The following is an 11,147-nucleotide window of genomic DNA, read 5'->3' on the forward strand; positions in this document are numbered from 1 at the left end:
GCACAGATTTGAGATATGTCACTCAACATGACTGATTCAAGCCCCCCCGCCCCTCCTTCTGTCTCTCAGTTCCTTACTTAGCATTTCAAAATTCCCTTTCTTTGCAGCGCTCCAGGGAAAAGCGGTAAGAGGACCTCCTTTATGAGGCCTATCAGTCCAGGAGATGGATATGTTTGCTTATTGGACAGTAAAAGGCCAGTCTTCAGGTGACAACTGGCCATGGTTATTCAGGCTTTTATTCATGCATATTTAGAGGATGGTAATGAGCTTTTTTTGCATTGTTGCATGAGAATGGCGGGTCCCTGGTGGCGTTGACGGCAGATCCTGACTGGTGGAGTGTCCTGTGTGTGTCAGTGTGTTTGTGTGTGCCAAGCATCATCCCTGTCCACCCATTCACCAGGCGGGACATACTTTTACCCGACTCTAGCCCTCCACCCTGACACGCACACACGCACACAAGCTCACCCAGTGGAAACTCTGGCACACCACATCTCATCCACCTGCCAGTCGTCTAGTGCCTAACAATCTTTCCCCGTCGCTCAGGGATTGCCTCTGTGTACTTTGGCTGTTTACAGTTAAATGGCCTTGTGTATTATTGATGGCTTCATATGCGGTTATAATATCGCCGCCTTGAAATCGACAAAAACTCATTGTGTTGTGATATTCTAGAATCTTCGGGTGACAGAATTCATTCAGATTACCAATTCCAAGCCCACCTTGAAGTAGTTTCTGAACATTACAGAAATATTCTTTCCTCAAAACAACTTGTCTTTAAGCGTCTTTGGGTATCTAGAAAAGCGCTATATAAAATTAAAGTATTATTATTATTATTATTATTATTATTATTTATGAATGCATGGATAAAACGGTCGAGGTCATTTCCAGCCTAAAACTAATTTAAATTTTCCCCCCATGCGAGAGCCAATACAATGTTTTATTTGCAATCTTTGGGACCACCCTGTGAGATTACATGCATAAAAAGACAGGGAGGGTCAGAGGCCATTGTCAATTAGCATCTACCCAGATGAGCAATTACCAATCAACAGTAGGGACGGAGATTGCACCATTTTTCATCAGCCTTCCTTTCAAACAACACTGTTCTTGTGCTTGTTGGAATCAGCCACGGAATACTGAAGGGGATGTTGTTTCTGATTAAGGCCGTGTTCTTAGCTGGCATATTAAAATCCAACAGCTGAGGACTGCCTCATCACAATAACTCATATTTGGCAACACTTATTTCTGTTCAGGCCCCTATTCCACTCTGATTTTACAGAGCTGTTGTGTAGCTTGTGTGTCATTGTGCGGTTGCGAGTGCCCCTGTGTGTTCCTACAATGGTAGAGGTTAGTGGGGCCAGCCAAGACGGCGAAACCATTCTCCTCTGCCTAACAATGGCCACATGTATCCGAATTGAATGTGGCTTTTGATACCTATTCTGATTTAAAAATCATTGCTATAGGCATATCCAGTGGGACACCTCCAGTCTAGCCTATATGTCACTCTGATTTGTATCTCAGTGCTTACATTAACAAGGTGGCCAACACCAATGCACCATTACCTGGGTTTATGAACAGTATATCACACACCTGTACTCAGGCCAGACATGGTTTTACTGAGGTGTGTGTGTTTCTTTGGCAGGCGTGTCCCCAGCCAGACCCCGGTCTGACAAACATTTGGCCGGTCAGGCTAGACGTCTAGGGTGTCCGTGTGGTGGCCCGGACAGGCCAGAGACAGGAAAGAGGACTTCTAAATCAGCCAGCAATCCAAAGGCCCTCCATAAATCCTCCAAATGGGCTCGGGTGGGGGACGTAAAGCACACCTGCAAGACTTATGTAAGTCTTATTAAACCATAAATTGCTAACACCAGCCCCTCGCTGGAGCAGCTCTCGGCTGGAATAAATCTCAGAGAACGTCCGGTAAGGAGAAAGAGAGAGTGAGAAGGAGAGATAAAGTGGGTGAGGGAGAGAAAGATAAAGTGGAGGTTAGAAGTAGTGAGAGTGTGGTGGAGGTACTAAAGGTCGGACAGTTAAGCATTGCTGTTTGATTATAGAGCAGACAGTACTGGGCTTTGATTGGACACTGACGACGATAGTTACCTTAGGGTGAGGGTGTTTTAGGAACACATCCCAGAATATCAAGCTGAAAAGATACATTAAAAAGTTTTTATTGTTTCGGTCTCAGTCTGGTCATCTTCCCCACACATCCAGGCCCTGTAAGGAGTAACTCCTCAGCAGTCACAGGGACAGAGACAGTGTGAGCAACACCGGGAATATTTGTAGGAAATCAGAGTTCTTGAGCTCCTGAGCCCCGGTGAGTTCCCAACACACCCACGCTCTCCTCCCTGCCTGGTTGTGGGTCCTTGAATTAAACATCAAAGCACACAGGAGCATAGGGCCCAACTGCCATAAATAACTGTGCGCTTGGGGAGGGGAGGGGAGGATGTTCAGATAGGAAGAGAGCAGGTCACCCGATCGCTCATACACATACTGTCAAAGCAAATTCATTTGTTCACAAAATGGGTGATGTTGTGTGAGCTTATTGATTTTCGGATGCCATCTGTCTTCTCTGAGGCTTTGGCAAGCAGGCTCTGGCACTACCAGCCTCAGGTTCCCCTATATTAGTGTCCACAGCTCAGGTGGACAGAAGGGAGATGTGCAGCAGGTATTGGACACTAATGGGGGATGGCTTTTGTGACACCTACATACATAACAGACACAATAATATCTGGCATGGGAGCAAAACTCACAGTTAAATATTAATAATAATAATAATAATAATAATAATAATAATAATAATAATAATAATATTTTTTGTTAAAAATAAATAAATGTCAGACTGACCTAGAATAGACCATCACATCATCATTAAAATATAAATGCTGATGGTGTTGATGGTGTTCTATGTTTTATCTTTATTTTTCTCTCTTCTATTGTTGAATATGAAGCGTAGACGCCTTATATGTCCATTTAATCCAAATCCTTTTTACGTCCATATGAAAAGTGTATTGGAAATTTACAATAAACAGCAACACTCTTAGCATTGGTTTGGGAGAAAATCCATGCTGAAGGTAGTGATTAACATCTCATTTGTCACAAACACCTGCATACACAAGTTCAGGCCCACCCTCGGTCTCCTCCTCTCACTAACTAGTCTAGAAGTCACAGTGTACCTCTATGTTGAGCTATGGTGTGTGGAGGGCAGGCCTTCAAACATGGGGCCCAGCTGCTGCTGTGTATTTTTGTCAGCCAACACACACACATTGGCATCCCTTGGTGTTTGCTCTTGTGGAGGGCACATGTTACTGGGTAAATTATCATAGCGACGGTAAACAGTGTTTTTATGAGGGAATGTAGCTTGGTTGTTATATTTGAAGTCTGTGCTTTGTATACTGCTGTGCTATTAGGACAGATTGAGGATGTTTGCGCCTGGTGTCTGCACTCCGCCCATGTGGGGTACACACACACACTCACACACACAGACAGTCACACACACAGTGACAGGCTTAGTTGTCATTTTGAGTCTTAAATGGCTCTTTTGTTGTTTTCAACATAAGAAAAAATAAGAAAACATCACAGTCGAAGGAGTGTGTGTCAGTGTCACACTCATGTGTCTCAGGGTAAATGCAGATAAACAGCAACAGCAGGGGAGGAAAGACTGAGCTTCGTAGAGTAGAAGAAGATCTTTATTCACTGGGAAATATGTACAAAGTTGTGTGTTTCAATACTACTGCAGTCAATGGAGAGACTAGCTTTTAATGCATACTGATTGGGCATGCAGACGTGAACATGACGTCTGGTAATTGCTTTACATTCTAAGCAGCTGAGTCATGATATAGCTTGATAACAAGGTAATCCGATAATGATATAGTCAAACAGATGAATGGCTACGAGATAAAAGACTGCTGTTTTAAGGTCTTCACTTTTCAATTAAACTCATTTGAATCATGGATAATGGTCTCGTAAATTGTGCTGACACCAAGGTCTCTCTTAAGGCTCAATTGGGCGCAGTATTGGTAACACCTCCATCCAGACAGTGAGTCTGTGACTAACACTCTGACAGTTGAGTCGTCTAGATTTAAAGGCTTTTTTTTTTGTTTTCCAAATGATAACATAGGATTCAAGTCTTGGGTCCAACAACAAAACAATGTCACGTTATTAAAATCTATTTTCATAAAGGCTTTTTTGTTCAGGAACTGTTGCCACAAATGGTGTGATGTGTGGTAAAACAGTAAAGCGGCTGATGCTTTCACTGTCCAGTCACTGCAGTCATCTCAGCCTTTTTTTAATCTGCCCATTCTAAACTGATAGAGTCCTCCATCTCCTCTATGAATGCAGGAAATGGGAGGAAAGGAGCGAATAATGATGATGACATTCTTCCCTCTTCTCTTTTCTCTTTTTTTTTTGAGCCCCAATTACCCGCTAATGTGTGATAAAACCAGAAAAATGAACAGTCGTTATGTGTGGGGCCTCGCACAATGGCAAAATCATTCTTTCCCAGCCTCCCGTTCTTTGGATGGGAATAATCATGTTTCGTCCCAAACACCTGCGCTTCGGTTGCCCTGACCTGCCGCCCAAATGAGTGCAATTAATGACAATTACCCTCCAGGTGTCACAACATAGACATGTACTGATAGGGGCCTATCTGGAGGGAGCACGCGCTTGTCCTCCAAGTAAATATGTAATGATAACAGCTGTAACACAGTGGGGTGGAGGGGGGCACAATTGCTACCAGTGCAATCTATTTGTATTTGCCTCAGCTCAGCACCACATTAACCACTCCAGACAAACCAGAACGGATAGACTTGAAATTTCCCCGTGGGACACAGGGGAGTTGACTAGAGGTGTTAGAATCGCTGATCAGATGAAGATTAAGGCAGATGGGGTCTAGAAATTGTTTCTGCATCTGATTTGTATTTTGGTGATAACACAGAATTTGTTAGGAAAGGTGCATTCCAACTTAAAGGATCTTTCCGGTCTTATTTTCATAGTTTTGGTAATAACAACATCTTACTCAACCAGTTAACTACTGATCTGGAAATGAAGACAAATAAATTAAAAAGCAAGACATATAAACGTCCTCACATATTACAGACTGACTGCCAGATTCAACTTTTACCTTACTTCTACGATACTTTTTTGTTCAAAGAGCGTTTATGACATAACGTTTCATTTGTGCTCATTTCTGGTTTTACCCCCAGTGAAATGTATTAATGGAGCGACATTGAAGAACAGCTCCAATCTTTGAATACTTTGGAATCAAATGTAGGCCGGAGACTGTGTGTGAAATCTGTAAATGGTAGCTGCCATATAAGCTCTTTTGGCCAATTTCCCTGTGTGAAGTGAGATTTCTCAGGTGCACAAGTCAACTTTAACCCTCCTCCTCCTGTGGGTTCAGCGTCCTCTCCCTCTGAACCGGCATTAGCATAAAGGCATTAAAATGTGAATAGGAATTAATTTGGACTTTCCCCTCCATAGGAATTAATGGAAGTTTGTTCTGCCCGTACCCTCAGACGGCTTGCGCTCCTCCACAGTCCATAAATATTAATATTAATACGGCATCGCATTTAAAGGTAGCGCTTGGCTGAAGCCGTATACAGAATATTATTAGAGATCACGATACGTTTCTCATGAGAAGTACAGCTGAGTGAATGCATTGCCTTGCCGTTGTGATCTGTAAAATCCAATCTTCATACAGCACAAAAAGTTATTTTCAGAGAGACGGGAGATTAGCAGGGCCGAATGGCTGCTGTCTAAAGCCATTAGGCAGGTGAGGATTCTTTTTTTTTTTTTCTACGCCGAGTTGAGAGAGAAGGGCCCACATCTCCTGCTCTATCAAGGTACTGATTCACAGGCGCACCGCTGTAGCGCTATTATCATGCTCGAGCAGATCATCTCGGCAGATAACTATTATCACCGTCTCACCGCGTCGCTCCAGTCTACTCACCCACATAATACAGACCACAGAAGTTTTTGACACTCTTCCAAATCACTGTATTCACCTTCTTTCTTTTCTTGCATGCTCTTTGTCACTTTCCTGTGGGTGCTGTGTGTGGGTTTATCATCTTCAATAGTAGTGAGGTTACTGCAAAGCTGGGGCGCCCAGACCTGGGTTTGTGTATCGCACTTATGAATCATCTATGGAAAGGGGCATTTAATAGATGTTCATTTTTTAATATGCTGGAGAATCCTAGCACATTGTTTGAGCCCCTTTTTGTCCATTTATTTCTCTGTCTGACTGATAGTTGCATCAGTTTTTGAATATACAACTGTTGTTGTTTTGGTCCAATCTCTGTTGAGTTGTCTGAAAACAAAGGGATGGAAGAGGGGAGGTTGTGTCAAAATATTCAGCAGGTCCACTCCTCTCCTCTGTCTTCCTGCTTGAGCAGTGCTGATCCTGACAGGTTACAGTGGGCAAGGTGAGACACGTTAGTGCTGAGCCCAGTGAAGGAGGGAGGACAGAGCTGGCTTCAAAGCTCCAGTGTGTGGGTGAAAGCTGCATGCTGCCACCCCAGCAAGCTCAGTCAACAGTACCCACCTTTAATCTTTGCCCTGTAATCTTTACTCCTCTCACATTTAGTCAATACACTCTCACTTTGTTCTTGGAGGAAGTAGGGTGTGAGGCTGAGAATGTATAACGTAAAAAGAAAAGGAAAGCTCCACACAATACACAAATCAATTACCGAGGGAGGGTAGAGTGGGTATGGCCAGCTTGACGTAAGGTCAATAACATTTACATGCTGAATGATAATAGGCCCAGGCATGTTTCTTTTAAATGCTAAGCTTTTTGACATGGTGATCATTCTGTTGACAAGAGCACAATGCAAGTACTACACGGACAGAACCATGAGGATATTGTGTACAGAACTGAGCAGCAAGCATCAAATTTAAAGGAACAAAAGAAAATATCAAAAGTATTATTTCATGTAAATGCTGAGCAATTTAAATTTGTAATTTGTGTCCTATAATAATGCAAACCATGCAATACATGTTTTCTAACAAAACATCAGTGTACTGCCTTAATCCCTACTAGCAGCCTGTGTTGCGGAGGCGTGCATGTTGTGGTAAGCTCTGCGATCTGGGGTTATATTTGTGCATCAAGTCATTCCTGTAGCGGGCTGGTCCGGGTCGGAACACTCCCCCTCTGAGAGCCCTCTCATCAAGCCAGCCTCTCCTCTGCCGCCCTCTTCCCCACAATCCCCATAAACTCTCATAATTGCCACATTAAACTTGAGTTTATTATTTTTCTCCAGGTGCAGGTGTGCAGATGATATGAGCCCCAGGTTGCATTTACATACAAATTGAAGGTTTTTATTAATCAGGCAGGCAGCAGGAATCAAACGGCAACACTCCATCAGCCCTTTAAATACATTTGGTGACATTTTTACCCGGCATTAGCATGATAGGGCAAGCGGAGTATAATGTACCAATGATTGCTTTTCCATTGAAAGCACAAACGGTTTCATTTTTCCTGTCATCTCAAATAAGTGTTAAAGAGGGTTTGGAGGCTATTGTGCGAGTGCCGTATGCTGGGGACTTGGGACCGCTGATGGCCATATTAAATAACCATTAGTGCCTGAGCTTAGATCATTGTGGCATCCGCCTCCTCTGAATTTATCCTGTGATTTCAAATGAAGGCAAGCTGTGCCAGCTTTCATAAAGTGCTCCAGCCCTCTCCATTTTTCCTCAAACTAAATGCATTACAACGGTAATTTTGTGACTGTTAAGATAACTAGCGTTAACAAGCACTTAATTAAAATGTACAATAAATAGCCGTCTGCAGCCTTATCTCCCCTCCAGAGCGACGCTGGTAGGAGGCTCCAATGCTCAGGCCGGCTGTTCCCCAGCTCGTTTGCAGATTAATTGCTTTTCTGTCTGGCGAAGCCTGCCTCTTCTGCAGCCAGATCGTAAATAGCCAGATAGGGAGTTTATCAATCAGGGCTCTCTACCTCACTGATCTCCCCCACACAGCCCTGTCTGTCTGACTGTCTGTCTGTATGCACATCTCCTGCTATCAAACAGACTCCCCATAAATAAACTTCCAGGAGCTTCTTGTGTTGTACCTTGAATTAGTGAATGGCGTTTTATTTTCAGTGTGTTTGCATGTGCGTGTTTATTCTTGTGTACACTATGTCTTTATATATTTATGGACAAGTGATTAAGCATGCACCTTATTCTGTCCCAGTCTGCTCTATATATACTTTTACACAACAGGTATCTGTGTTAACAATGAAACAAATGGAACTTTGTTGATACAGGACTTATGTTTTTGTAACCTTTGCTGACACCATATTTATGCCCGTCTGTCTGCAGGCTTATACCTACTTTACGGCAGTGCATTTTGTGCCAGTTTATGCCTGTACTGGGTGCGTACAAATGGGTCTTGAGTGTATCGCGGAGGTTAATCAAACACAAGCCGCACATAAAAGTAGCCAGGGGTTGTGTGAGACAGGACAGGAGCGAAGAGAGAGTATTTACAGTAATAAAAGTTAACAGCAGTCAGCCCCTTGGGATCGCATTACTCTTCAGACATGTGGCTGCGGCTCTCTCCTCACAGCTTTATGGACTTAGGCCCACGGTAAGCAACCTTCAAACCCCCCCTTTGTTTTTCAAAGGGAAGAAAAGAAAACACGTAAAAGCAAACTTGCCTGCTCGTAGCCTGCTGCCCCACCTCCCACACTGAAGCTCCCTCTCCTCTGCCGGTGTCCCACCCTTAACCTCTGGATGATAAATCTGCCTACAGAAGCTGTGAGGGGGAAGCTCCCCATGCTAGAAGACCCCCATGTGTCCTCCATGACACATCCTGTTTGTGTAGTCAAGGCTTCAGCCAGTGATCTTTACAGTCATAATTCATGTAAACGACAACACTTGCTGCCTTACTATTTTTATATCGGTACACTTTAGTATTGTGGTTTGTTGTAGTCGCAAGGGATGCATTTTCTTTACATTAAGGGTGTAAAACCTGCTAATCTTTCCATTAAACTAAACAAAATAATAAATAAAAAGAGCCGCAGTCAACACTTAGAGATACTTTCAATATTGCAAGCTGCAAAGCTTCCATTACCATATTTATTATTAGATTATTTTGCAGTCATCCTGACAAAGCTCCACTGTAAATTAGTAAAGTAATGTCAACATATCCGTTTCCTTTTAAAACTCAAGTCAGTTAAAGAAACACATATTTTCCAGGCAGGTTTATACAAACATATCCTTGTGCTTGTCACACATATTTTCCACAATGGGAAGGTTAATTTTTGTGTTTCCACAGTTTCTCTTCAATCTTGACTGACTGAAGGAAATTGGAAATGATGATTGTGTAGCGGCTGAAGCTCTGTTTTGACATTGTAACACTCTGTCAGGGGGCCTGTGGGGGCGTTCAGGGCTCTCAGTTCATATTTTTCTGTGATGTGACCATCAAATCTGTGGGCAAGTTATGCTAAAAGCTGGACTAGTATCCACGCAAATGTTCCTGCTATATCCCGGTGGTACCCTGTTAAGGGAGAGTGCAGACATTCATGGTGGTCTGAAGGCAGATTGGGGAGCAGCCATTTGACAGTGATGCTACAGTTATCAGACCCACTCTAGTTGGAGTGATTTATAATGTGAGAACATGATAAATGTAGGTCCAAGCAAGTTAAAGTGTGGGTGGGAGCTAGCTGAAAGGAGAAGGGGAAAGTATATGGATCTGTCAACTTTGGCCTGTGGAGTGGAAGCATCCCAACAGGGGAAAAACAGGACAACAACACGGAAGCTGTGATCACAGGGAGCAGGGCATCCTGCACCCTCCACCTTGCGAGTCGTAAATCAGCTTGTGCAGGCCTCTTTGCCCTTTGGCCCATGCTCCAGCCTCTCTTAACCTCTGTCTCTCACAAAATGATTCATGTTCTGACCTAATAATCTGAAAGTTTGTAATATGGTTTCTGTATCTGTATTTGTACCTTGTGTTACCCTCTAAAATATACTCAAAAAGTTTTCCTTGACCTGATTCCAACTTCTATCAACATGTAAGTGAAGTGCTGTTCATCTTATGTATTAATTTCCCAGCTAAGATACTGTATGTGCTACCTTGGCCAATTCCATCCCTTCTTATCGTGACCCTCTGTTGTGACAGCCACAGCAGATACAATCAATACTTATATCAACAGTGGCCTAAGTGGGTCAACAGAGGAAGATAACACATCTTTCAGGGAGCTGCAGTGGCCACAGGAGGGTTTATGTTAAACAAAGGGCTACTGTAAAAGGGTTTGCTCAAGTTCTTCCTTGTTATTGTTTAGACCTTGGAGAGGAAATTAAGTTATAAATGGAAGTTGCATTGCTTTATACACAGACAACCACACAGACTCATACATCCATATCTGCTGTGCCTCAGAGTGAGTCACCTGTCACTTTGCAGGTGCTGGCTATGCATGATTTGTGTGGTCAGGCTCCTGTATAAATCCCCATGGTCTCCAGTGACAGTAATTCAACACAGCGTATATTTTCCATAAATAATTTGCTGCTCATTGATTTCCAATGTGGGAGGAGAAATATGCTGGATACACCTCAAGGGGCTGTGGATGTATCTAGTGCTCACTTTTGTGGTCAAAGTTGTGACAGCTAGAAGCCCATATGTTGTGATCAAAAGATCCACATTTATTGTCCTTTGGAGGCCCATTTGTCACGACTGGGGTCATCAAACACAGTTTGGTGTACAGTAGGGCAACCGTTTGTGTGTAGGTTTTTGCTTAGGGATAACATTTTGGGAGCAGGATAAACAAGAAATTATGCTTTAAAAACTTTTTAGAAACACATGACTTGAGACAGACAGCCGCACAATTCTGTCAGTAAATTGGACTAACCTCCTTATTAAAATTGATTATAAAAAAGTTTAAAATTAATTTTTTGTTAGTCCTTCATGCCAGTGAAGCTGGCATTCAGACACAAAAACGCGAAGAACTACTACAATGTGTAGACTTTAGTACAGGTACAGGTATGGAGATAAAACACAATTCGGGAATTGTAGTTTGACTGATGCACCAAAAACAGTGCACAGTATACTAAAATACTATGAGGTTGGGAGGGGACCTTAATTGCTTCCCTTGCGATAAATAAATTGTGATAAATGTAGATACACATCTACAAAGGACTTATGGCACAGTTATGCTCCAACCGAA

The sequence above is a fragment of the Anoplopoma fimbria genome, chromosome 2, assembly GCF_027596085.1.
Source record: "Anoplopoma fimbria isolate UVic2021 breed Golden Eagle Sablefish chromosome 2, Afim_UVic_2022, whole genome shotgun sequence".
Lineage (NCBI taxonomy): Eukaryota > Metazoa > Chordata > Actinopteri > Perciformes > Anoplopomatidae > Anoplopoma > Anoplopoma fimbria.